This window comes from Lathyrus oleraceus, chromosome 6 (assembly GCF_024323335.1).
Source record: "Lathyrus oleraceus cultivar Zhongwan6 chromosome 6, CAAS_Psat_ZW6_1.0, whole genome shotgun sequence".
In the NCBI taxonomy this organism is placed as follows: domain Eukaryota; kingdom Viridiplantae; phylum Streptophyta; class Magnoliopsida; order Fabales; family Fabaceae; genus Lathyrus; species Lathyrus oleraceus.
The window spans coordinates 486,831,738-486,856,463 of NC_066584.1; positions in this window are offsets into that span (position 1 = coordinate 486,831,738).

Consider the following 24,726-nt stretch of genomic DNA (forward strand, 5'->3'; position numbering starts at 1 on the left):
GAGAGAGAGAGAGAAAACGAAAATAATACAACCGCAATGAATGTTTCTGCACAAGGGTTCTATTTATAGAACCACTTGTGTGGGCTTCAAGCTAAAAGCCCACTTAAGTGTATTTTGGCCCATATCTTATAATATGCCCAAAATCACTTAAGCCCGTGGTACCTTACCATATTTCATATTCTACTCAAGTACACCGTACCTTACGATGTTCTATAATTCACTTAAGGGCACCGTACCTTACGGTATTCCTTAGTTACTCTATCTCTCATCAATCTGTCCTTTGTGTGTGACCTTGTAGGTTTTCGTGACGTTGGCAATTATATTAAATCACGCATTTAACATAATAAACAGTGAGCGGTATCTAGCAACACATCACTGCTACCCAAGACACGAAAATGTCAAGTGATCTGACAAAACCTTCTGTGATAATACTTATGTGTATAATTACCCTTTTGCCCTTATGTCTATATTGAACACAAGGCATAGATCATGTCATCCTTGTCCAGTTCAATATTGGGCCCATAGACATTTATCCTGTTATGCAGGATGGGCAAATTCCATCTAGGTCACTCATGTCCCTCAGCATGCTTCGTGGAGTACCCATCAACTGCCTTTATGGTTATCTAGTTACGGGCAATGTTGGATCAGCAATAAAGCATTCGACTCTACATCTAGGGTCCATAGTGGTTTCAGGTCGAAGAGTGGTATACACCATTATCACCATGAGAATAACTTTGACACTTTGCATAACTTTATATATAGTATTCTCATAGCGGGTCAATCCGGTATAAATATGACTCCTAATATTCATACCTATGTTTAAGACTTGATAACTCTTTATCCATGATCCATGAGATGTGATCATCAGTCTACAAACATAATAGTCTTAATGCTTTAATGTTATCCCACATCACACTAAAGCTCGACTATGGATACTTTAAGAATAGTGTCCTTATGTTTAATGTGTTCTCATGATTAAGTCACACTTAATACATTAAACGGACTAGCTATTCTAGGGACTTTATTAATCAACCATAATAAAGAAAAGCCTTTTATTATTCGATACAAGTACCAAAAGCATTGGCCTCTAGGGCTTACACCAACACATTTTGCAGAGGATAGAGAGATGGCCTATCAGATTACTTTACCACCGTCTCTTTCTAATCTTCATGGTGTATTTCACGTGTCTTAGATGAAGAGATACATTCTGGATCCATCTCATGTGATCAAAGTCGATGATGTGTATGTGAGAGATAACCTGACTGTTGAGGCATCACCCATGTGAATAGAGGGTTGAGAAGTGAAGCAATTGTATGCTAAAGAGATTACCTTAGTGAAGGTAGATTGGGGAGGACCAGCTGGTGGAGACGTGACTTAGGAGTTTGAGAGTCAGATGTGGGAGTCATATCTGAATCTGTTTGCTTAAGGTAATTTTCGAGGGCGGAAATTATTTAAGTGGGGGAGACTTGTAACACCCCAGTTTTTGAATTGTTATTTTATTTTTTTATGCATGAATTAATTTTATTTTAATTTAATTATTATGTGTGATAATTGAATTAATATGGGTATTAGGGGTGTGTGACCTTGAGGTGGGAGTGTGGAGAGTGATTAGAGGTTGGTAGAGGGTGGCTAGAATTATTAGAGTCTATTTTAATAATTAAATAATAGTATTTTAATTGAATTATTTAATTAAGATGGGAAAATATAAGGCTTGTGACCAAAGTATGAATTATGAGAAATCGAGGGGGGGAAGGAGAGAGGATGTTAGTAAGTGAGAGGTCATTTTGTGATTTCAAATATATTAGCCCTAGTAATAAAAATTAGGAACATAACCTAAGTTTAGGAATTTCTATCAGTATGTAGAAACTTCGGAAAATAGGCTTTAGGCAAAGGGAGAACCTGGAGCTTTAGGTGAGAGAAGAACATTCAAACCAATTCACATTCAAATTGCTTGCTAGGAATTGAGGTAAGGGGGGAATGGATTTAATAATGGATGCTTAAGGTGGAATTGAGGAGTCCTTAACCTCCAATAGGATTTGTGTGATTATGCATGTTTTTTTGTGTTTATATGTGAATCTGAATTTTTTTAATCAATTGGGATTCTAATCCGCCTTTCATGATGAAATTCGTGTACATGTGTGTGTAAGATTTTATGTTTTCATGTATCAATAAGTTTTCACCATTGTTGGGTTTGAAGGCTTTTAGGATCATCATAAAAATGGGGAATAATTGATAATTATGCTTGTTAATTTATAGATATAGGTTGTGTGATGTTAATATGTTGATTCTCTGTTGTTTTCTGATTGATTTGAGTACCTAGAAGTGGAATATCGAAGTTCGGATGTGAACTCCATAGCAGAAACTAAATTATGCATTATGCATGTTGATGGCGGGTGCCATCATCGGGGCGACCAGGTTTCCGTGGGGTTTTAGAGTTGATGGTGGGCGCCATCACCAGGGGGGTTACCCTCCATGCACTCAGAATGAGCGTAGTGAGCTATGGTGCATGGAATTGAGTTATGGTTCCAGTTTTTTGTGTGGTATGATGAATCGAGGTGTTGTTGAGTACTGTTTGGTGTCTATGATTAATTATTATAAGTGATTCCTTTATTTTAACATGATTTTAATAGAAATTATGAATTATGTGATGAATGTTTGATATGTGCATAATCGATGATGATATTGTGTTACTTAATGTGAAATATGATGATGATATGTTGATGTATGAGCATGAATTATGTTGTTGAATTTTGATTATGTTGTTGTAAGACCCCAATTTTGAGCCTAAGATCCCTCATGCATTTCATCATAAGCATTAGCATTGGGATCATACCTTGGCATCCTCGTTACCCCTCCTTCATTGGGTTTGTTTTAGGAGAGATCACCAAGCACTTTGTGATTATATAATGCTTGTATTTTATCATTTTACTAACCAAAATACCAAAAAGATGTCTTTGTAGTTGTCTAACTCTTTTGTAGGTGAAGGACATGATTTCCTTGATTCATTGATCACATCTAGGGCTTGAGACCCTCATGAACAAAGAGCAAAATCAAGAATTAATTCAAGAATGGTTATAAGCATCATGTAAGAGTCCCAATTGTTTCTACATGTTATACTGATCATGTTTGCTTCAAGAGTTTGAGGGTGATTTGCCTTGGAAACCCTAGTTTGACTGGGTATCTTGAGTAACTTCTCCAACAAGCTATCTCACCAATTGATCAAATTTATCAAGGGAAACTTCAAAATTAATCATCTTATGCATATATGATCTACCATGAGCCAAGAAAGCCAAGAGAATTGGAAATTAGCAAGTTGGTTGATGGTGGTTGGTCAGATGAATTCATCTGATCAAAACTGGGTCTCCCTAGACCCTATCTCCTACAATTTTCACCATATGAAACTGATATCAAGAGAAACTTTACTATAAATGACATTATAAACAACTTTCATGTTGAGACCTAGAGTTGTTTTTGCTTGGAAAGTCATTTTCTATATTGAAACATTATAGGTCATTTTGTTTAAACCCTAATTTGAAAGTCAACTTCCCAAGGCCATAACTTGCTCAATTTTTATGATATGAAAGATTTACAAGTTGCACAATCAAATTCAATATGTCTACTTCAACTTTTATGTTTGGAGTTAGAGCTAATTCAACTTCTTTGCACATGTGATATGAAGCTACATTATAGGTCACTTTTGACGTATACCATTGATCAAGTGATTTTGCCAAACTTCAAAAATACATAAGTCTATCATTTCAAATCCAAATGACATGAAATTGGTGACCATTTTTAAGGTCTTTTAGAGAGATACAACTTTTATGAAGAGACTTTTCTCATTTAAAGCTCCCATAAAAAGTTAAGCCAGGTGGAATGTTGAGACATATGGCTTGACACTTAGAAATATTTTGATATGTCAAATTTTTCAAAATTTCCACCTCAAATATCTCCAAGTTCTAAGCTCCAAATGAAAAAGTGTTCAACATCAAACTTGTTCCTCTTGATCTCACCTTTTCAAAGAGCTAAAGTTCATGCATTTTGGATGAGAAATGCATACGCTGCACATGGCTTAAACAGACTGCTATCATGTGTCATGGATCAAACTTCAAATTCAAATTCTTAATTGCCTTGCATTCCAAGCTTGCTTCAACATATCTGAAATTCAAATTTGGACTTTTAGCAATCATTTGATGGGCCTAGGCACGCCCATGCAGCTGCTTACCTCACTTTGCCAATTTTAGAAACTTGAATGGAGTGTGCAATTAACACTTGAATACTCTATAAATTAAAGCTCAATTGCTCATAATCCACACACACACTGCGCAAGCTTTGATTCCCCACAGAAAACCCTTCACATTGAGAGGATAAACCTGAGAAATTCTTTTGAATTTGAGCTTGAATCTCCACTCTTTTGGAATTCAATTCTCCAGGAGTCCTTTGATTCTAAGCCATTCCATTCCTCTTCTGCAAGCAATTGGAGTGAAGCAAAGCACGATACAGATCAAGATCTAGCAAGCTCAGACCTCCATTGAAGGTATTTTGCATATTTTTTCAATTCTTCGATTCTCCTTGTTTCTTGCTCAATTCTCTTGATTATTGTATTGGATGAAGTCCTACCAATGTAGGAAAGGTGTTTGAGTTGTTTTGATGATGAATCGAAGCAACTCAGATCATGAACCTCATTTTTTAATTCCACATATCTCTCAATATAATTGGAATTGGAAGAAATGGAGGTGATATTCAAGCTCAGTGGTGTTTTCTCTTTAAACTCATGTCCCTGTTTGAAATTTTGGTGATGGTTGATGATGACCAGTCCGGCGAGGCTCGCTGGAGAAGACAACCGGAGCTCTGGCTCCGGTGATGATGTGTCTAAGGTCCAGACCGTGTGATCCAACTCTTGTGTTCTAATCATGGTCGTGCATTGTGATTACCACGTTTACAACACGCTTGACTAAGGTGTTGGTGTTAGACGGTGTGGCTAGTGATCGAGAGGGGGGGTGAATAGATCACCTCTTTTGAATTTAACGGATTTGAAATTTTATCAGAGTTTTCAAAGTTGGCGGAAAAATCAGTCCCGAATCGACTTCCGTCTATTCTGAACCGCTAATAGAAAGCCGGACACACAAGTTTAATTGCTGGATTTTAATGAGAATGACAGAACCAATTCACACCAGAATTTTAACTAATTGAATGCACTTATCATTAAAGTCTGTTTCCAATGAATAAAATCTAGCTAACCGTTTTATCAAACAGTTGGTGTGTATGTGATCAATGATAAACAGCAATGGAGTTTGATTAAAGTTTTCTTGCCACTGCTGTCTTGAAAAAGAAACAATCACCACACACTAACTGAACTTGCGAAAACAGTTTGAACAACGTAAAGAGGAGTAAGGTAAGAGTACGATACGCAGAGATTTGGTAAGGAAGTTCCCCACGTCGTCCTCGCGTGTGGGTACGTCTCCCTCTCAATTTCAAATGAAATTGAGAACTTTGATTATCAATTATTGCCGAATCCGTTGATACAAGGTTATGATACAAAGACAGAATTCTAAACTCTAAGAACCTCTTCTTGTATAAACCTTCACTTGATCTGAGCACGATCAAGATTTTCCTGCACAAAGTTGCAAACAATTCACCGGTTCCACGACCTGCTTGCGAAATCCCCCGATCTCCAAACGCAACGCTGCGGCTGAATATGTTCTGCAAATGTGACTCCCAAACCCTCAAGAACACTCCAGTTCTTGAAGGACAAACCAGTAGGTTTTTCCTAGAAACCCCCTTCAATCTTCGACTCAGCTAGATCCTCGATCGTTCCACTGCAAACCACAGCTAGATCCTTGATCGTACCACTGAACGTTATCTCGATGCTTCTTTAATCCAAAGAACAAGAATGGTTATGTATAAATGTTCTTGAAGAAAAGTGATTGAGAAGATGAAGAAGATGAAGTCTCTTTCAGGTTTCTAAATGCTCTCAAACAATTGCTCCAACACTGCTTTTGATCTTGTGTTCAATTGTTTTCCCTCAATGAATTCGTGTTTTTCACTTCTGTTGTAACCTGTCTTTTGTATGCTGCAAAACAGTTGCTGTTATAACATGAAACAGTTTTATGTATTGATGCATAAGGGTGTGTATCGATGCATACTGTAAGTTGTGTAAATTTTTGGTGAAATTTATTAATCATGTATCGATGCATAATTCATGTGTATCGATGCATGTGATTATCTCACTGGTATGTATCGATGCCTAATGCGCATGTATTGATACACAGGCTGTTTCAATTGGTCATGTATCGATGCAGGGATCGTGTGTATCGATGCATAGAGTATTTTGTCTTCCATGTATTGATGCATGACTCGTATGCATCGATGCATACTGAACAGATAGGTTTTGTGATTTATCACATGCTGTATGTATCGATGCAGAGGCTTTATGTATCGATGCTTACTGACATAAGATGCATTTTAATTGTTATTTAAAGGTAAGTATCAATGTAGGTTTATATGTACAGTTATGCAACAATAGAGTGGGATGAAAAACATAATAAAACACACATGTATCATGTAATGCAATGCACAACCAACATTTGGATGATGATCACACAATTTGCTATCATTAAAAATTAATTCAAGGTAAAGAATTCTCTCACAAACTCCCCCTTTTTGATGATGGCAAATTCTTGGCAAGATGTGTGATACTCCCCCTGAGTTTGTGCATATCTGCATTTTCTCCCCCTTTGTCAACATCAAAAAGAGGAAGAGACAAATTTATCAAGGTAGCATAGTGTAGCAGGACATGGCAAACAATGGATAACAGGCTATCAATCACAAAGAATGAAGCATCAAAGTAAAGAATCATTCACAAAGAATGAAAAATAAGGGCAATAACAATAGAGATAAACAGAATTAGAAAAGCATTTTAAAGATACGAACGAGTTTAAGAGTTACATAAGCTAAACCATAGTGTGCAACAAAAGAAAAACTAGAGCAATAGGAGATGAAATGCTATGAGATGAAATGCAGGTGGGTTAATTTGGATTGTTGCCACCACAGGACTCCTCATCATGTCTGTCAGGATCTCGGTAGCTTGGCGGAGGCGGAGGAGGAGGCATTGTGTCTGGATTTTGGCCCATGAAGGAGTATTGCCTAAATCGGTTCTGAACTTCAATGCTTCTAAAACTGTCCATAATCCCAGGATTTTCACGGCAGTCATCCATAAAGCCAGACATTTCGTTGTAGAACACTTGATGCCATTTAACTAAGTCTTGGTGCCAAGCGTGTTGATTGTGATACATCCGTGTATGCTCATCATGCCAGTCCCGATGCTCGTTGTGCCATTCAGATTGTTGAACATGCCAGTACCGTGCTTCTTCATGACTAACCTTGTCTTGAAGGACTCTTCAAATTCAGCAGCAACAGCAGGATGAAGTAGCTCTAAGGCATTTGAAGGAACTTCAGGTGGTTGGTGAGATGTACCGGCTGTTTCCTTTCCCTTTCCTTTTCCTTTGGCTCTGGCTGGAATAGTGCGTGGAGGCATGGTGATGTGAGATTTAGGGTTTTAGAGAGAGAGTGAAGATGAGGAGGATTAGGGTTAGCCACTGGTTTTGGGGTTTTTGAGGGCAGATGAGATGAAGTAATGAGATAGGAAGTGATATGATTGGCTGATGTGTCGATGCATGAGAGAGAAAGAAATGCATTTAATTCAGATAGCATCAGTATGTATCGATGCAGAGGGTCATGCGTCGATGCCAAATATTCACAATTGGCATGTGTATTGATACATGCGATGGATGCATCGATGCATCCTGAAGCAGTTTTTAAAAATTTGAATTTCAGAATGTATGGGTCGATGCATGCTTCGTTTGTGTCGATGCATACTGATGCTGAACCAGTTTTTAATGAATTTTAATGCAGCATGAATATGCATTATGCACTGTCATGATGATTATGCTCAACAGAGATTCAGAAGTCAAATTGTTAGTGTGCACACAATATGGACAAGGAGTATATGCAAACAAATTTTAGATCAACTAGAATAAGAACATTTGTTCTAACATACACAGTCACTTTAGCAATAAGAAAATTGTAGAAAGGATTGATATTACCTCTGTTGGAGAACTCTTGTGATGGATAATTGACATCTAAAACAGCTCTTATCAACCATGGTGAGGCATAATATAATTAAGAGGTAACATGCTTATGACATCAATTGAGAAAGATCTAGGATTCCCAATTCGCGACGAATGTTGAAGAAAGGTTCCGTTGCCAATGGTTTAGTGAAAATATCAGCAAGCTGATTTTTGGAATCAACGTGCTCAAAGATAACGTCTTCTTTTTCAACATGATCACGAAGGAAATGATGTCTAATCTCTATGTGTTTAGTGCGTGAGTGTAAAACGGGGTTTTTAGTAAGGTTTATGGCACTAGTGTTGTCACATTTGATAGGAATACGTTTGAGTTGAATGTTGAAGTCTTGTAGTTGCTGTTTCAGCCATAAAATCTGAGCGCAACAACTACCGGCGGCAACGTATTCTGCCTCTGCAGTTGACAAAGCCACAGAAACTTGCTTTTTGCTATGCCAACTGACCAAGGAGTTTGAAAACAGGTGACATGTACCACTTGTGCTTTTCCTATCTGATTTACAGCCAGCAAAATCAGAATCGGAGTACCCTACTAAGCTACAATCACTTCCTTTGGAATACCAAAGCCCATATTTAGGTGTTCCGTGAAGATATCTAAATATGCGCTTCACCGCTTTTAGGTGCGATTCCTTAGGATTTGATTGATAGCGTGCACACATACAAACACTAAACATGATGTCAGGTCTAGAAGCAGAAAGATACAAGAGAGATCCAATCATACCTCTGAATCTTTTGACATCTACACACTTACCGTGCTCATCCTTATCTAGATTTCCGTTGGTAGGCATTGGGGTGTCAATCGATTTTGAGTCATTCATTCCAAAGCGTTTGAGTAGTTCTCTGCAGTATTTTGTTTGACATACTGCTGTACCCTCATCAAGTTGTTTTATTTGCAGTCCTAGGAAGTAGTTCAGCTCCCCCATTAGACTCATCTCAAATTCACCCTGCATAACCTTAGAAAATTCTTATACCAAGTGTATGTTAGTTGAACCAAATATGATATCGTCGACATAAACTTGAACTAAAAGAATGTGCTTCCCTTTGTGTTTAATAAAGAGAGTATTGTCCACTTTACCTCTTGAATATCCATGATCAATTAGGAATTTGCTAAGCCTTTCATACCAAACCCGAGGGGCTTGTTTAAGGCCATACAAAGCTCGTTTTAATTTGTAAACATGATCTGAATTTTCAGCATTTTCAAAGCCGGGAGGTTGTGAGACATATACTTCTTCATTTATAACACCATTAAGAAAGGCACTCTTTACGTCCATTTGGTAAAGCTTAAAATCCTTAGAACACGCATAGGCAAGCAAAAGACGTATAGCTTCAAGGCGAGCAACTGGAGCATAAGTTTCCTCATAGTCTATGCCCTCCTCTTGGTTATACCCTTGTGCTACTAAACGTGCCTTGTTCCTAGTAATCACTCCGTTTTCATCAAGCTTGTTCCTAAAAACCCACTTAGTGCCTATGATATGATGATCTCGCGGACGAGGGACAAGTTCCCAAACGTCATTTCTTTTAAATTGATTTAGCTCTTCTTGCATGGCCATTAGCCAAAATTCATCAATCAAGGCCTCTTTGGCATTCTTAGGTTCTACTTGTGAAACAAACGCGAAGTGAGAACAAAAATTACTTATCTTAGAACGAGTCAATACTCCCTTTGAAATGTCTCCCAAGATGTTGTCAATGGGATGGTCTTTTGAGGATCTCCAAGCTGTTGGAAGATCATTCACTTCAGCTGTCTTTTCTTCCTCAATTTCTTCATGACTAGTATCTTCCTCCTTCTCATGGGCAGCTGTTTTGGCTTGATCAGTTTCCTCAACAGCTTCCTTGAGTATGTCTTCTGTAGATACACCTGCGTCATCAAAAGAAATACCTTTTCCGACATTTTTCGGATAAGACTCATCAAAGGAAACATGAACAGATTCTTCAACAGTAAGTAAACGCTTATTATACACTCTATATGCTTTACTTGACAGTGAGTATCCAATAAAGATACCTTCATCCGCTTTTGCATCAAACTTCCCAATGTTTTCCTTACCGTTATTTAAAACAAAACATTTACAACCGAATACGTGAAGATGTGACAAGTTTGGTTTTCTTCCTTTCAAAAGTTCATAAGGAGTTTTGTTTAAAATAGGGCGAATTGAGATTCTGTTTAGAACATAACAGGCCGTGCTGACAGCATCAGCCCAAAAGTATTTTGGTAATCCACCCTCATTGAGCATTGTTCTTGCCAACTCCTCTAAAACACGATTTTTGCGCTCCACAACGCCATTTTGTTGTGGAGTGCGAGGGGCTGAAAAGTTATGCTCAATACCATACTTGTCACAAAACTTCTCAAAGTGGTAATTTTGAAACTCACCACCATGATCGCTACGAATTGTAACTATTTTGGAATTCATCTTGTTTTGGGACAGATTTGCAAAATTTTTAAAAGCAGAAAAAGTTTCATCTTTGCTATGAAGGAATATAGTCCAAGTGAATCTAGAGTAGTCATCAACTATTACAAAGCCATAGTAATTTCCACCTAGGCTCTTTGTCCTAGAAGGTCCAAAGAGGTCCATATGGAGAAGCTCAAGAGGTCGTGAAGTTGAAATTACATTTTTAGATTTAAAGGACACCCTTGTTTGCTTTCCCATTTGGCACGCGTCGCATAGGTGGTCTTTTGAAAATTTTATTTTTGGTAGACCGACTACTAGATCCTTAGATACAACCTTATTTAGCAAATCGAAGTTAACATGCGCTAAACGTCTATGCCAAAGCCAAGAGTCATCATTCAAGGTGACTAGACATTTAGTATTTGTTAAAGGTACATCAAACAAGTCAAGCATATAGATGTTGTTTACTCTTACACCCTTAAACACAATGTTTTGTTCAACATGTTCAATTATGCAGCAAGTTTTTGTAAACGACACTTTATAGCCCATGTCGCATAGTTGACTTATGCTTAACAAATTGTGTTTAAGTCCCTCAACTAAATGGACATTTGAAATAGTAGTGGTGGAGGGATTACCTACACTACCTTTGCCGAGTATAGCTCCTTTGTTGTTGTCTCCATAAGTGACATATCCTTTCTTCTTTGCCTTGAAGTCTATAAAGAGCGATATGTCACCGGTCATGTGCCTCGAGCAGCCGCTGTCAAGAAACCACCTTCTATCTGCGGAGGCAAGGCACTCATCCTACAACATCAAAAGAGAGAAGTTGGTACCCAATTTTCATTGGGTCCAAGTGGGTAAGTGCTAACATGGTTGCCTTTTGGCTTCCATTGATAAATGCCTTTAGGGACAAGAAATCTCCTAAATTTGCATTTTTCAATGGTATGGCCAGCATGGCAACAATAATGACATAAACCATGATGATGTGTTTGTTGTTTCTTGTTCATTGAATCCTTTAGAATAAAAGAGTATTTTGCATATGGAGGATTCAATGACTTCTTAAACAACTTGGGGTCAACGGCATAAGTAACTTTAGGTTGTAGCGCTTTCTCTAATTTGACCTTAAGAGTGTTTACCTCTTTTTGCCAAATATAACAAGCGTCACAATACCTAACTCTACTACATCCGCCAATGTCAATAGTTTTTGAATTTTCTGCAATACTAGTTTTCAATGCTTCTAAATCAATTTCAGCTTTGTTTACTTTACCTTCCAAAAATGAGAAGATATGTTTGTCGGAAGATAGTCTTTTAAAAGCATCTACAGCTTCGTTATGCAGTTTTTCAAAAGCTATTTTTAGTTCCGAAAAAGACATAGAGGAGAAATTATTGTAATAGGCTTGTTTTACCTTTTTGTCATTGTTTTTCTTCTTGTGGTAGGACAGATTTTTTGTGTGAGCCATAAGGCACAGATTTGCAGCTTCATCATCATCACTTGAGCTTTGTGTGCTTGATGAATCACTATCACTTTCCCATGCAATATACGCTCTTCTTTGTTTGCTGTACCCTTTTGGCGAATCTTTTCTTTGATCCTTATATTTCATAGGGAAGTCCGTTTTATAGTGTCCGGATTTACCACAATTAAAACAGGATCCTCTTCCTCTACTCTTCTTGTTCTCTTCTTGTTTCGAATTTGTAGATTGTTTTCGAAACTTCATGAGATTTTTGTCGGAATGCTTGACTCCATTCTTTCGAATGAATCTATTGTATCTCCTTACAAACAGTCCCATTTCCTCATCATCCGAGTCTTTGTCACTGCTTGAATCATTGTCGCTTTGCTCTTTTCGTGAGGACTTAGAGCTAGAAGCCACAAGAGCTATTGGCTTCTTCTCTCCCTCTTTGTCTCTTTTCTTCTCCTTTTCCTTCTTACTTTTATTCTCATATTTTTCAAGACTTTCCAAAGCTTGCTGATGTTCTTCCAGCTTTCCAAATAGAGTTGTAATCGTAAGTCTTGTAAGATCGTTGGCTTCCTTGATTGCTGTAACTTTAGGTTGCCACTCCCTGCTAAGACACCTGAGAATTTTATTAGTAGCAATTTCATTGGAAATAGGTTTTCCAAGAGCATTCAATCGGTTAGTTAGATGAGTGAATCTCTTTTGCATGTCGGAGATGGATTCTCCTTGTTTCATGCGAAAGAGCTCAAACTCTTGATTGAGTGTGTTAATGCGGGACTGTTTTACTTCAGTAGTACCCTCATGGGCAACTTCTAAAGCGTCCCATATTTCTTTAGCTGTCGTGCAATGGGATACTCGATAATACTCATCAACACCAAGTGCTGAAATTAACATGTTACGAGCTCTCCAATCGCACGACCACTTTTTCTCATCTTTCTCATTCCAATCATCTTCTGGTTTAGGTACTATGGCGCCAGCCGCATTTGTCATAGTGATTTGAAACGGACCGTTTTCAATGGCAGCCCATACCAACCTATCCATAGAATTTATATGAACTCGTATGCAGTCTTTCCAGTAGCCATAATTTTCACCGTTGAAAATAGGCGCTCTATTATACGCCCCCTTTGGTTCAGAATCCATACTGTTACAGGTAGCCACAGAGCACCAGCGAACCGGCGCTCTGATACCACTTGTTAGACGGTGTGGCTAGTGATCGAGAGGGGGGGTGAATAGATCACCTCTTTTGAATTTAACGGATTTGAAATTTTATCAGAGTTTTCAAAGTTGGCGGAAAAATCAGTCCCGAATCGACTTCCGTCTATTCTGAACCGCTACTAGAAAGCCGGACACACAAGTTTAATTGCTGGATTTTAATGAGAATGATAGAACCAATTCACACCAGAATTTTAACTAATTGAATGCACTTATCATTAAAGTCTGTTTCCAATGAATAAAATCTAGCTAACCGTTTTATCAAACAGTTGGTGTGTATGTGATCAATGATAAACAGCAATGGAGTTTGATTAAATTTTTCTTGCCACTGCTGTCTTGAAAAAGAAACAATCACCACACACTAACTGAACTTGCGAAAACAGTTTGAACAACGTAAAGAGGAGTAAGGTAAGAGTACGATACGCAGAGATTTGGTAAGGAAGTTCCCCACGTCGTCCTCGCGTGTGGGTACGTCTCCCTCTCAATTTCAAATGAAATTGAGAACTTTGATTATCAATTATTGCCGAATCCGTTGATACAAGGTTATGATACAAAGACAGAATTCTAAACTCTAAGAACCTCTTCTTGTATAAACCTTCACTTGATCTGAGCACGATCAAGATTTTCCTGCACAAAGTTGCAAACAATTCACCGGTTCCACGACCTGCTTGCGAAATCCCCCGATCTCCAAACGCAACGCTGCGGCTGAATATGTTCTGCAAATGTGACTCCCAAACTGTAACACCCTTCTAAAATACCCCAAATATTTAATAAAAACAACAAATATATATCAGAGTAAATATGCACCAAGGGTGTCACACAATTCTTCACACCATAATAACTGTCATGCTCTTTTATTATATCAACCATGAAACATCTCAAAAATACGCAGCGGATAGAAATCATGTCAACTAATTAAAACGTATAACATATTACATGTAAAAAGGTTCAACAACCAACAAAAAAACAATTAAAACATCCCGTCCCGATGTTACATCTATCAGAGCATGACCCACTAAGAAGACCACACTAAACTCCAAGCACTAGCTTCTACTCACTCACTGCTCGTTACCTGAAAAATAGTTGTAAGGGTGAGTTCCTCAATCGATATAACAAACATTATAAATTATCATGTTATGTTAAGTAAATTTACACGTTAATCACCCTAATCATATCATGCATTCAGTAACGGCACATCAACTCAAATATCATACTTAATAACAACGTAAAATGCAACTCAATAACGACATAAAATGCAACTCAACAACAACATAAAATGCAACTCAATGAGACTCGACTCGTCATGCATGTGGTACCATTCGGAGTAAAACTCCCAACTTAAAATCATTGCCATTTTAGTGGGCATCAAGGCATAAGCCTTCAACTTTCAACTTAAAATTTTGCCAATCCAGGCCAACGTGGTGTGAGCAAAGCTCCATATTTTTGCCAATCCAGGCCAACGTGGTGTGAGCAAAGCTCCATATTTTTGCCAATCCAGGCCAACGTGGTGTGAGCAAAGCTCCGACTTAATGCATATGAAATGTACATGGCATACACGACTTTAAACTTTCAACAACATAATCTTAATAGCAACACAACAAGGTTTTCAACATAATCAACTTATAATCAACTTTGGCTCATCAAGCCTACAACTCAGTATTTTCAACAAAATCAACTTATAATCAACTTTGGCTCATCAAGCCTACAACTCAGTATTTTCAACAACTTTAACACAACTTATCCACATATTTATATCAACACTTCATAACATAACCCAACAGAATCACTCATCAAAATTAACGATAATAGGCTAATCACCAATTATGTTCACAACATTAAAAATATCAATTTTCCCACTCTGCAACAGTGTTAACCGGTTAACGCCCTGGGTTAACGGTTAACGCAGGACAAAAATACATTTTCTGGCAACACGCAACAGTGTTAACCGGTTAACGCCCTGGGTTAACCGGTTAACGCAGGCAAAACAGCACATTTTCACAAAATATAACAGTGTTAACCGGTTAACACCCTGGGTTAACCGGTTAACGCAGGCAAAACAGCAGTCCCTGCGCTAACACAAGGCAGAATGCAGAATTCTCCGCATTTTCCGCCGTTGGAGGACTTCCGGACCTCCGATTCCAATTCCGTAAAAAGCTACATTATCGGAAAATCACGACACATACAATTATCGATTCAATTTCAGTTTTCATACAACTTAATCATCACAATTTTCTCAGCATTCTAAATCCCAATTAGGGTCAATTCAACGGTTTATCACTACCCATTACATGTTAATCTATAATACCCATTAAACGACGATAAATCCCCCTTACCTGAGATAATCCGGCAATCTCTAAGCTTCGAGCTTTTCCGTTCTTCAACCTTTGCTCTCTAGCTCTTCCTCTTTGCCTTTTCTCCACCTTCCACTTTTCAGCCGCTTCTCTGTTTCACGTGAAAACTCTTTACCAATACTGAACCCTTTTTCCTTATTCCAACTTATATATTTTCCAATAATAATAATAATCCAATAATAATAATAATAAAATTTCCAATTATTTAATTAAATTAATAAATATATTATTAACTCACTTTAAATACTTATTTTATTATTATCGGGGTGTTACAACTCTCCCCCACTAAAAGAGTTTTCGTCCTCGAAAACATACCTCAAGCAAATAACTCTGGATAAGACTCTTTCATCTGACTCTCCAGTTCCCAAGTCACATTGCCACCTGCTGGTCCTCCCCAAGCTACCTTCACCAAGGCAATCTCTTTACCCCGCAACTGCTTCAACCCTCGATCCTCAATCCTCATAGGCGGTATTTCAACAGTCAGGTTATCTCTCACCTGTACATCATCTACTTGGATCACATGCGACGGATCATGAATGTACCTCCTCAACTGAGACACATGAAAAACCTCATGCAAATTCGCAAGTGACGGCGGTAAAGCGATACGATAGGCTACCTCTCCTATCCTCTCCAAAATCTGATAAGGACCAATAAATCGAGGTGTCAACTTCTTTGACTTCAAAGCTCGACCAACACCAGTTATCGGAGTAACACGAAGAAACACATGATCTCCTCTTGAAACTCAAGTGACTTCCTTCTCTTGTCATGATAACTCTTCTGACGACTCTGAGCAATTCTCATCTTCTCCTGAATCATCTTAATCTTTTCTGTAGTCTGTTGAACAATTTCCGGTCCAACCACAGCACTCTCACCGGACTCATACCAACATAAAGGTGTCCGACATCTCCTACCATACAAAGCTTCAAACGGTGCCATACCAATACTCGAATGAAAACTATTGTTGTAGGTAAACTCAATCAAAGGTAAATAACAATCCCAAGCACCTCCCTTTTCCAAAACACAAGCTCTCAAAAGATCCTCTAGTGACTGAATTGTCCTCTCCGTCTGACCATCAGTCTGCGGATGATATGCAGAGCTCAATCTCAGTTTAGTTCCCAAAGCCTTCTGCAAACTTTCCCAGAACTTCGATGTAAATCTAGGATCTCTGTCTGAAACAATACTCGACGGAATACCATGCAAACTTACAATCTTCTCAATATACAGCTCAGCTAATCTTTCTAACGGATAATCCATTCTGATCGGAATGAAATGAGCCGACTTCGTCAATCTGTCAACAATCACCCAAATAGCTTCAAAATTCTTACTTGTCCTCGGTAAACCAGAAACAAAATCCATACTGATACTATCCCACTTCCACTCTGGAATAGCCAACGGTTGCATTAGCCCAGACGACTTCTGATGCTCAATCTTTGACTTCTGGCAAGTCAAACAAGAATAAACAAAACTCGCAATTTCTCTTTTCATTCCCGGCCACCAAAATAACTTTTTCAAATCATGATACATCTTCGTAGCTCCAGGATGAATACTCAACCCACTACGATGTCCTTCTTCAAGAATACTCTTCTTAAGTTCGGCAACATCCGGAATACACACCCGACTACCAAATTTCAGAATACCATTTTCATCAACTCTGAATTCACCACCTTGACCCTGATTCACCAGAGTCAACTTATCAACCAAAAGCACATCGGATTTCTGACCCTCTCTGATCTCATCCAGAATACCACTTGTCAACTTCAACATTCCCAACTTAACACTATTGTGAGTACTCTCACACACCAAACTCAAGTCTCTAAACTGCTCAATTAAATCCAATTGCTTAACCATTAACATAGACATATGCAATGATTTCCGACTCAATGCATCCGCCACTACGTTTGCTTTACCCGGATGGTAATTCAAACCAAAGTCATAATCCTTCAGAAACTCTAACCATCTTCTCTGTCTCATATTCAGCTCTTTCTGATCAAACAAATACTTTAAACTTTTATGGTCACTGAAAACCTCAAATCTTGACCCATACAAGTAATGCCTCCATAACTTCAGAACAAATACCACAGCTGCCAACTCTAAATCATGCGTCGGATAGTTCCTCTCATGAACCCTCAGCTGTCTTGAAGCATAAGCTATAACCTGCTTATTCTGCATCAACACGCCACCCAAACCCAACAATGAAGCATCACAGTAAACCTCAAATGATTCCGACGAACTCGGTAATATCAGAATAGGAGCAGTAGTCAACCTTCTCTTTAACTCTTGGAAACCTTCTTCACATTTTGAGTCCCAAACAAATGCTTGCCCCTTTCTAGTCAACATCGTCAACGGTAACGCCAACTTAGAAAATCCCTCAATGAACTTCCTATAATAACCAGCCAATCCAAGGAAACTTCGAATCTCAGCAACAGACTTCGGAGCTTCCCACTTAGACACCGCTTCAATCTTAGAAGGATCAACAGCATCGCCACCTCTTGAAATCACATGACCAAGAAAACTAACCTCCTCTAACCAAAATTCACACTTAGAGAGTTTAGCAAATAACTTCTTTTCTCGTAGAACTTCTAAAACCACTCTCAACTGCTCAGCATGCTCTTCTTCAGATTTCGAATACACCAAAATGTCATCAATAAACACCACCACAAACTTGTCTAGGTACGGATGGAAAATCCTATTCATGTACTCCATAAATACTCCAGGCGCATTAGTCACACCAAAAGGCATTACAGAATACTCATAATGTCCATACCTTGTTCTGAAAGCAGTCTTCTGAATATCCTCGGTTTTCACACGGATCTGATGATACCCAGATCTCAAATCTATTTTGCTGAACACACTTGCACCAACCAACTGATCCATCAAATCATCAATCCTCGGCAAAGGATACCGATTCTTGATCGTCACTTTATTCGGTTGCCTGTAGTCCACACACAACCTCATAGTACCTTCTTTCTTCTTAACCAATAGCACTGGTGCACCCCACGGTGACACACTCGGACGAATAAATTTCTTATCCAACAGATCTTCCAACTGACTCTTCAATTCAGTTAACTCAACAGCAGACATACGGTACGGAGCCATCGATATCGGTCTAGTACCAGGTACCAAATCAATCGAGAACTCCACTTCACGCTCTGGCGGTAATTCATTCACCTCTTCCGGAAACACATCAGGAAAATCACACACCACGGCTAGATCGCCAATCACCAGTTTATCTTTAGCCTCCAAAGTCGCTAACAGCATAAACAACTCTGCCCCATCAGCTACTTCTTCATTCACTTGCCTTGCTGATAGAAACAAACTCTTTCCTTCCTCACTCTCAGGAAAGACCACAGTCTTATCAAAACAATTGATAGAAACTCGGTTAAACACCCACTAGTTCATACCCAGAATAACATCAACCTGCACTAGTGGAAGACACACTAGGTCCATCCCAAATTCTCTACCAAAAATACTCAAAGGACAGTTTAAACAAACCGAAGTAGTAGTCACTGAACCCTTCGCAGGAGTATCAATTACCATACTAACAAACATCTCAGATATCTCTAACTTAAGTTTCACAGCACAATCCAAAGATATAAAGGAATGAGTCGCACCTGTGTCAATAATAGCTACAAGAGGAAAGCCATTAATATAACACGTACCTCGGATAAGTCTGTCCTCACTGGAGGTTTGAGTTCCAGTCAATGCGAACACCTTCCCAGTCTGAGATTTCTTCGGCTTCTGACACTGACTTCCAATATGCCCTTCTTCGCCACAATTAAAACAAATCACTTCCTTGTGCTTGCAATCAGCTATTGCATGACCAATCTTACCACAGCGAAAACACCTCTTTACTTCAGCAGTGCATACATTACTCTTATGACCAGCCTGACCACATTTGAAGCAAACTATACCAGCAGGAGCACCTCCCCCACAAGCTCTCTGAGTCGGAGCAGCTCTTTGCTTCCCTTTTCCAGCTTGAGCATCATACGGCTTGCCACGGTTTTGATGTTGCTTGCCTCTGCGGTCACTGACAATCTTGTAATGAGCATTATTGTCTTCTTCAAATATCCTACAACTATCAACCAATTCAGTAAAAATGCGTATCTTTTGATACCCAACAGCCTTCTTAATTTCAGAGCGCAGTCCATTTTCAAACTTGATGCACTTTGAAAATTCAGCACCAGCACCAGTGTAATGAGGATAAAATTTGGACAGCTCCACAAATTTCGCAGCATAATCAGTGACAGACATGCTTCCTTGCTTCAGCTCAAGGAACTCAATTTCCTTCTTACCACGGACATCTTCCGGATAATACTTCCTCATGAATTCCCTACGGAATACATCCCAAGTAATGACTTCACCTGCCACGGTCAACCTCTCGTGAGTCTCTAGCCACCAGTCATCAGCTTCGACTGCTAGCATGTGAGTACCATACCGAACCTTCTGAGCTGGAGTGCAATCCATAACACGGAAGATCCTCTCAATCTCTTTCAACCATCCCAAGGCTGCATCTGGATCATGCTTCCCTTTAAACACCGGCGGATTCTCTCTCTGAAAAGTCGCCAAGCTACGTGATCCAGCATCTCCACCAGCATTTGGCAAGTTCTGCACAGCTTGTGCCATTGCTTGCATTGCGGCAGCCATTGCAGCGTCATTCCTTCCAGCCATTTCAACTTATCACTACAACACAACTTAAAAGTTAGACTAGTAACAATTACACAATTGTTAGACAGTACGACACGACAACTGGCCGGACAGACCGACCTGCTCTGATACCACTAATGTAACACCCTTCTAAAATACCCCAAATATTTAATAAAAACAACAAATATATATCAGAGTAAATATGCACCAAGGGTGTCACACAATTCTTCACACCATAATAACTGTCATGCTCTTTTATTATATCAACCATGAAACATCTCAAAAATACGCAGCGGATAGAAATCATGTCAACTAATTAAAACGTATAACATATTACATGTAAAAAGGTTCAACAACCAACAAAAAAACAATTAAAACATCCCGTCCCGATGTTACATCTATCAGAGCATGACCCACTAAGAAGACCACACTAAACTCCAAGCACTAGCTTCTACTCACTCACTGCTCGTTACCTGAAAAATAGTTGTAAGGGTGAGTTCCTCAATCGATATAACAAACATTATAAATTATCATGTTATGTTAAGTAAATTTACACGTTAATCACCCTAATCATATCATGCATTCAGTAACGGCACATCAACTCAAATATCATACTCAATAACAACGTAAAATGCAACTCAATAACGACATAAAATGCAACTCAACAACAACATAAAATGCAACTCAATGAGACTCGACTCGTCATTGTAAGACCCCAATTTTGGGCCCTAAGATCCCTCATGGCCCATATCATCTCATATCATGGCCTCAAGGATCATTGCATGCCCTAGCTTCCCTCCTAGTGGGTAGGTTGCCTTGTGAGTTGGTTCTTGATCACCAAGCATGTCTTGCATTTGTATATCTTTGCTTTTCATATGTTTACTAACCAAAAAGTACAAAAATATTGTCAGTTTAACCTTGTTGCTTGCAGTTGAAGCAATCATCAGCAATTAGGTCAAAGACAGTCAACAGTCAGTCAAAGCAATGGATGGTGGCCATTCTTGCAGAATGTGGGCACCATGATCAATCATCAAGAGTTCATATGACTTGGGACATCACTTGGAATCAAGTTCTCAAGGAATTAGGGTTTGGAATTCATCAGAAGTGGTTCAATCATGCAAAACCCTAGAAAAGTCAACAGCAAGTCAAACTTGGTCAACTGTGGATTTAATCAGTGATTTGATGGATGGAATTGATTTGAAGGAGCTCATTCATGTCCATACAAGCCTCTTATATCATGCCAAACCTCATCATGAAAGAATTTGAAGCAAAATCAGAAAATTTCCCAAATAGAAAGTGGACCTGTAATTCAAATTTGCCAAAAATGGAAACTTCTTGATCTTAATCTTACATCATGATACAAGCTTCAAATGAATTTTTGCCCAACATGAAAGTTGAAGATCTTGTTCTCCCATTTTCAAAAAAGTCCAAGAACTCTCAATTCCCATGTATGGTTGGCAAGATATGATCAATTCATTTTCACAATTTCATGAACTTCAAAGGGCCATATCTCATGAACCATTTGGCCAATTTTGGTGGGGTTTTTTCCTACAAACCACATTTCATCTCCTCTTTCCAAAAATATAAATTTCATATACCAAAAATCTATGGATCAAAATGGCATTTTTGGACTTGTTTCATTTAAATTCAAGTGTGGACCAAAAGTTGACTTTTTGATTTAGCATCTTTTAAACACTTTGGCCAATTGGAAATGTTCAGAAACATCATTTGTGACTTGCCCAAAGGCCCAAATTCGTGAACAGCACCATACCTCCATGTGCACTTGGTGAAAATTAGCAAAATTAGCATTTTGGTTCTTTTGAATTAAACATACTTAGCATACATGGATTAGAGTTAAAACAGACCATATATAACAACTTTTCTGCAAAATAAACCCTAGATAGCAGCCTCTAATACACAGAAACTTTCATTCTCTCTAAATGTGCATTTTCACCAAATTGCATTTCTGACCAAAACTCTCAAAGGACTCGAGCAACTCTTGTTGGTTTCTTCACCTAGCCATCAATTGGAAGCTTTTTGCAACATCAAATCCCAGCTGGAAGTTGATTTTGAACTCTGTTTTCTTCAAAGCCCAACAATGGTGAAATTGGATTTGGACACTCCCAAGCCTTGCTGAGCTCGATTACTCCAAGCATCCATCATTCTGAACCATAAGGAAGATCTGTTTCAAGCTAAGGCACCCAAATAACCACTGCATCTCAGATTTCTTCAAGAATAAGTAAGTTTTCGATTCACTTGTTTCTCAAATCCATGCCATGCTTAGTGTAGATCTATCCATGCTGAGCTTCATGATATGTTTGTTTTTGAAAATGGTCAAGTATTCGAGAAGTTATGCTGCTTTCAAGTTTGATGATGCTTATTTGTTTTGCTCGATTCATGATTGTTAATGTGTTTTAAGGAAAATGAATGATGGATTCTTGATGTGTGTGATATACTGGTTCGAATGCCATGTCTAATTTCCATTTCTGGGCACATTTTGATTTTCACGATTTGAACATGATGAAGTTGATGAACACACACACGGTCACTGTTCAAAACCCTAGCCATTTTTCCAGAAAACTTGTTTTCACGTGTATTGCCTGGCCTTGTTACTGTTTCATTGGTGATGGCCAATCAGAACATTTCGTTCTGCCTCCCTTAAACGCACCGTTTTGATTAATGAGGGGGGTATTTACCAGAATGCCATTCGGTCAACCTTGTTGACCTAGTAAACCATGTCCATTTTGTTTATTTGTTCCAAATTGATACTCAACTTACAAAAATCACAATTCACTCATCTCAACTCCAAAAATCATGGAATTTTTTGCATCGTGTCCTGTTGAATGTCTACTATTTTATCATGATTTTTATTGATTTTTTGGATGGCTGGATTTTAAATGGTATTAGGGTTCTTAACATGTATGCACATTTGACACCTTTTACCAATTCTTTTGTGAAATGATGATGATGTATCCAATGCCCCTGAAATTTTTTGTGGTTAATCTACACTCATTCATGTTTGTTTTGATGTAGAGTTCTTGAATTTATCATATGTGGTTTGTGAGATATGAATTTTTGAACTAGGGTGTGACAATTTGTGTCACACTATTGATATGCAATTTCATGATTTTTGTTGATATGCTTCCTGACCTCCAATTGATGTGAAATTTTGCATGAACCTTCTATTATGTGTCTAGTTGACTTGTAATTTTTCCTGGAATTAATTATGTCATTTCCTAATTGTTTGAGATTTTTCTCCCCTGCCTAGTCAATTGTTGACTTTGTGTGATACATCTTACCATTTCATTTGGGAAATTCTCATACCTCATTGGATGATCATGAAATTTTACATGTGCATACTAGACATCTTGAGCTTTGCATTGGTGTTGATCCCATTCATTTCTCATCTGTTTTCATTTAGTTATGATTTTTTGAAGTTGATACATGTATATTTGACTTCTTTGGGCATGATTGAAATTGTTTTGACTTCCTGATTTTAATTGACCATCTTCCCATGATCCAATTGAGCTGAAATTTTATATGTATGCCATGTTATGGATTGTGATTGACCCTGAATTATTTGATAATTTTTGGAATTGATTATGATTGCTTTTGAGCTAAGTCTTGCTGTTGACTTCATTGAGCATATTCAAATTTGCTTTGACTTCATGATTTTCATTGACTGCCTTCCACTTGTCCAATTGTGATGAAATTTTACATGCTTACCATGCTAAGTGTTAGGATTGATCATGAATTATTTGGTGATTTTTGAAAATGTTTGAGTTGACTTTTGATGCAAGTCTTGCTGTTGACTTCTATGAGCTTTCATTTGCCATGTTTTGACTTCCTTTGTTTACGAAATCATGATGATGAATGATATGCATGTGGGACTAATTGAGTTTGCTTCTTGATTGTTTAAACTTGACTTTGGTTGACTATCCCTTGCTGTTTTGACTTTCTCATTTCATTTTGACCCTAGGCTTGTCCTAGTGGTCCTGTTGCTTATGTTTGAGCTCATTGTTTCAGGTTAAGCACAAATGCTTCAAAGAGAACAATCTAATGTGATTAAGCTTGATTGTTTATCATGAGCTAACCTCTTTGTTTTGTAGGTGGCTTGACTCATATGATTTGAGTCTTGTGCTTTGCACATTTGTCTATATGTTTGACTGTTGACTTCTGTTTCCTTTTGCCTTGACTGTTGAACTGTGTACTGATTTGTTTGACTATTTCAGGTACCCTTAGTTGCTTAAGTTCTTTGAACTTGCTTTGCTTTGCTATTTAGCAATTTGCTTTGAGGTATAATCCCTTTTTCTTCATGTAGTCTGGAGACCCGGCCTGTTATTTGGCCGGGCAAACTGTCTGAAGTCCTCCTTAAGAGGCAATGCTTGTGTGTGTTTATATTTGTCCCAAGCAGGAAAAGTCCTTCAAATAAGGCAATTGGTAGATCAAAGAGATAAGTAGCCTATCTCCCACTATTCTGTGAGTCTTCTCCTTGCTCCCATTACATGGTTGTAGCATTGAGATCAAAACCCAAGATCAATCGAGTCAATAA